General features: G+C 39.9%; 1 long non-coding RNA gene across 1 annotated transcript in view; it reads right to left on the bottom strand.

Annotated features, from left to right (window-relative positions):
• LOC108498090 overlaps positions 1-3,846 on the bottom strand; it is an 8,120-nt gene extending 4,274 nt beyond the window's left edge. Inside the window, exon 1 of the long non-coding RNA XR_001875061.1 lies at positions 3,738-3,846. This is a non-coding gene — a long non-coding RNA (uncharacterized LOC108498090). The remainder of the gene's footprint in view (positions 1-3,737) is intronic.
• Between the last annotated feature and the right edge of the window lie 959 nt (positions 3,847-4,805).

The raw sequence follows: 4,805 nt of genomic DNA, 5'->3' as shown, positions 1-4,805 counted from the left end.
TCTTAGATTTCATGATCGCCTTCTACAAGCTCGAACCAAGATCATCAACAAATAACAATCTTTTCAAACAAACAAACAAAGCCCACCACCAAAAAAAGTCATACTTTTTTTTAAAAAGATTAATATATCTTTCCTTCCTTCCTTCCTTCCTTCCTTCCTTCCTTCCTTCCTTCCTTCCTTCTTTCCCTCCTTCTTTCCTTCCTCCCTGCCTCCCTCCCTTCTTTCCTTCTGCTCTTTCCTATTCTTCCTTCCTTCCTTCTTTTCTCTTTCCTTCCTTCTTTCCTTCCTTCCTTCCTCCCTCCCTCCTTTCCTTCTTCTCTCTCCAGTTGTTTCTTCCTTCCTTCCTTCCTTTCTTCCTTTTTTGTTCCAAAACTTGAAGTCTCTGTTTTAGTCTTAACAAGCATGAGCATTTTATACTGTATTAGCATACCTTCTTTAAATATTTTTTTAAAATAGGAAACATTAGTAAAACTGTTCACAACAATAAGAAAAGTTCTTCTAGTCTCACTTTTCTCAATTCAATATACTTTGATTCGTAAAGAAGGATAGTATAAAGCGTATTTTACCATTGCACAGTTGATGCACACAAAGAGAAATTCTAACTTCAATTAGAATAGAAAGAATTTCTAGCTTCAAACCAGGTGTCTGCATGATTGTAATTAACTTCTCCACCTTAAAGACAAACTTTGAAATAGATCTAATGAGAAAAAATGTGAGAATTTTACTAGGGCCTGATCTAACATGTATTTTAATTGATGAGATTCTCTTATTAACTTCTCCAAGCCATCACTCTTAGTGTACAGTTCAGCAATTCTTTCAATCACAAATAACGAACATGAACTACTTAAAATCATGTATATGATTTTTTGTATAACTGGCCCCACACATTGTAATTGTGGATAATCTTATGTGGATTCTTCTCATATCCAGAGGGCATACTGTAGGGTGTTACTGCTCATCCAACACTTTGCTCTTCAGTCAGTTTTGATTCAGACAGCCACTATCTTCCCTCATCTGATGGAGGTTTGGGTGCAGAGAGGGGTGGGGGTGGGGAGTTATTTATCTGTTTTTTAAATGTTGAGTTTATATATGTTGCCTATGTGCAGATTCTCTCCCTGACAAATAATGGAAAGAACCCATTCCACTTCTGCTAAAAGAAGACTGGATTACAACATACTTTTAGCATTTGTATGTGGCAAATATTTGATCATTTTTGATAACTTTGGTCTAGCTTCCAAGAACAGGAGAAAACAGAGATAGAAAGTCTCACTCAAGGTGTCAGCTATTAAGTTAGCTGCTGAGGCATGGTATGGTTCAGAAATAGTTTAGTGAGAGTTTAATATGATTTATCTCTATGAAATAATGTGGAGGAACAGATAGGTATGAAAAAGTTGCACTCAAACTTTGGTGTTTCTTTTGAAAATCTCCATTGGCCTGTACATATGTTCATGACAAATGCAGGGTCCAAATGAACCTGCATGTCACAAATTTAATTCTCCACCATCTTCTTACATACCTGTTGTAGTAGGTATAATGCACTATTCACAAATAAGTTATTTCCTAGCCAAATAGTAATAATTGCCTACTCAAGTGTCTCATCTGTAAAGACTATTTTCATGTTGCCTGGGTATGTACAGATTTATGTGTTAAAGAAAGGGTGTGTTTCTAACATGGATTTCTTTCTGGGTTTGTACAACACTTCTCAATACCTCAGGTGGCTGACACAACCACAAATCCTTTCTGGAGGCAATTTCCTGAGAATAGGAAGATTTGTGTAGTGGTATGTGTGAAAATTAGCTGACAGCAGAATTACGTCCTGGGGGAAAAAACTGACTCTATCCTTCCTAGTATAAAGAAGGTTTGTCATTTGGCAACCAGTTGGCTGAAGTAAATTATGTTCAGCAACAACACATGGCCTAGACTGAGAAAGAACTTTGGGGAATGTAAAGGACTTGTGTCAGTTAAAAATAATAATATTAATAAAAATGTTTTTACTTTAACACAGAGAAAACTACCTTGGAGAATGTGTGCTTGTGCACGTATTTATGCATTTGGAGTGGAAGAATTTGCTAATCAGGCTCTCCAAAAGTTGTTTGATTACCAACACAGGGATCATTTTTGAAAAAGAACAAAATTTCATTATATTTTTTTGTCTTCCATCTGTCACCTTTTCTTTAGCTACACTGCTGAAAATAACTGAGGTCCAGAGGGGCAGGAAAAGTCAAAAAAAATCAAAAAGGAACTTCTCAGATAATAAAGGAGGAAAAACAGACAGTAGAAATCGAAAAAAAAATATTACCTTTAGTTTGTTTTTTTTAATGCTTGCATTCCTTTTTCATCCAACCCAAACAGAAATCATCTAAATTATCATAATTTGCCACATTGTCACAGAGAGAACAGTCTGTTAAGGAGATATCAGCAAGAATAGCAAACGTTCCCTAAGCCAGGGTAACCAAAAAAGGCAGAGTGATGTGGACAAAAATGCTGTCATTTTTTAGGCAGAAAAATATAGAGCCTGAAGACATCAAGAAGTATTATCAGGAAACAAAGAAGCAAAAAAAAACCAAACAAAAAATAAAAGAAAAAGAAGAAAAAGGCAAAGAGGTCAAGTTGGGGAAGGGAAAGTTTCTGGGGAAACGGTAAGGTGCTGAAAAGGAGAAAGGAAGTTTTGTTGCTGTGTAAGTTTAAATGTCTAAATTTTGTATTCTTCAAGAAATATCTTTATGAAATGCCTTCTAGCTAGGTCTTTTAATCACATTCTTTTCAAAGGCCATTCCTCATTATACTGTTAGATTTAATTTTAATCCTACAGTTAAATTGTATGCATATGGAATATGTGAATAATAACTGTATTTTATTAAGATTACTGAGTGTAGCAGAAACCATATCAATCATGTAGATAAGGAAATGTCACAGCAGATGTCTTTTTTTTCTCTACACCATTGCTGAAAGTGCAGACACAGAATCACAGAATATCCCCCAATGACCATCAACTCCAACTCCTGGTCCTGCTCAGGACCAACCCCAGGGAGTCACACCATGTACCTGAGAGCATTGTCCAAACTCTTCTAGAACTCTGTCAGGCTTGGTGCTGTGACCACTTCCCTGGGGAGCCTGTTCCAGTACCCAACCACCCTCTGGATGAAGAACTTCTTTCTAACCTAAACTTCCCCAACACAATTTCAGGCCATTCTTTTGGATCCTATCACTGATCATCACAGAGATCCATGTCTGTCCTTCTTCCCTTCATAAGGAAGTTCTAGACTGCAGTAATGTCTCCCCTCTGTCTCCTCTTCTCCAGGCTGAACAGACAAAGTGCCCTCAGCCACTCCTCATACGGCTTCCTTGACCAGTACTCCCAGGTCCCCTTCCACAGGGCTACTTCAGTGTCTCATTCCCCAATCTGTCCATACGTAAAGGGTTTCCCTGTCCCAGATGCAGAATCCAGCACTTTCTCTTGTTGATTTTCATATTATTGGTGATTGTCCAATCCTCTAATTCGTCGAGGCCCTTCTGCCTTCAAGGGAGTCAACAGCTCTTCCCAATTTAGTGTCATCAGGAAACTTAACTTAGTATACCTTTAAGTCCTGCATCCAAAACATCTTAATTAAGACAATATCCTCTTTCTTAAGAGAACAGGAAAGCCAGGCTTAGAGTCACCTCAGATCATTTATCTGCCACTTTCTTGTAAGTCAAGGCCAATTTCTTCCCTCTATCCCTGTTCGATAACACTTTACCTGATGAAGACCCAATTATGTCCTGATGCTTCTTTGTTCACAGTATCTGACTTTAATTTTTTTGCCTTCATTTTATGCCCACCCTGGTAATGTTCCTATGACTGTTCCCTTGGAATCATAGAATCAGCTGGGTTAGAAAGGACCTCTGAGGTCATCAAGTCCAACCCTTGATCCAACACCGCTGCAGTTACTAGACCATGGCACTAAGTGCCACATCCAGTCTCATCTTAAAAACCTCCAGGGACAGAGAATCCACCACCTCCCTGGGCAGCTGATATGGTTTGAAGCTGGCTCCCTGCCAAGTCTCCAAACCTTACCACCAGAAGCCCCCCCCCCTCCAACCTCAGGGAGAAGAGGGAGAAAAAAAACTAAGAAAAACCCGAAACAAGAGAGAGACAACCAAAGTGAGATATATAAATATATTTACACTTATATACAATTTCACAAGGGAAAGGGAAGGGGGAAGGGAAAGGGAACAAAACTAAAATAAAATATATAGATATCCCAAGACCCAATATCTAACAACTAAAAAAGTTAGCAAAGAAAAATAGCTCACTACTCCCCTGGGACAACCGAGAGTCGCTCTGGAACGATCGCCGGCAACCTCTGTCTCCCAAGGTCGACAAGGCCTAACCAGGCCTCGCTCCCCAACACGGCAGACTCAACAGCAGGGAACCTGCACCTCCAAGCCGCCGGAAGGAAAGAGAGCGAAGGCCTCTCCTCCTTTCTTCTTATAGTTTGGCTTACGTAAAAATCGTAGGGAATACTGGGTAAATCTGGACCCTTCCTTGGTTACAAACTGGTCACCAAGGAAGGCCTAGCCCAAACCACCACAGCAGCTCATTCCAATGCCTGATTATCCTCTCTGTAAAGAATTTCTTCCTAATATCCAACCTAAACCTCCCCTGACAGAGCTTAAGACCACGCCCTCTTGTCCTACTGCTGGTTGCCTGGGAGAAGAGACCAACCCCCACCTGGCTACAACCTCCTGTCAAGGAGTTGTAGAGAGTGATGAGGTCTCCCCTGAGCCTCCTCTTCTCCAGGCTAAACAACCCCAGCTCCCTCAGC

Source organism: Lepidothrix coronata, unplaced genomic scaffold (genome assembly GCF_001604755.1).
Source record: "Lepidothrix coronata isolate B3197 unplaced genomic scaffold, Lepidothrix_coronata-1.0 Scaffold55, whole genome shotgun sequence".
In the NCBI taxonomy this organism is placed as follows: Eukaryota; Metazoa; Chordata; class Aves; order Passeriformes; family Pipridae; genus Lepidothrix; species Lepidothrix coronata.
Note: the sequence above shows the minus strand (reverse complement) of the source record. Positions and strands in the feature narration are given on the sequence as shown.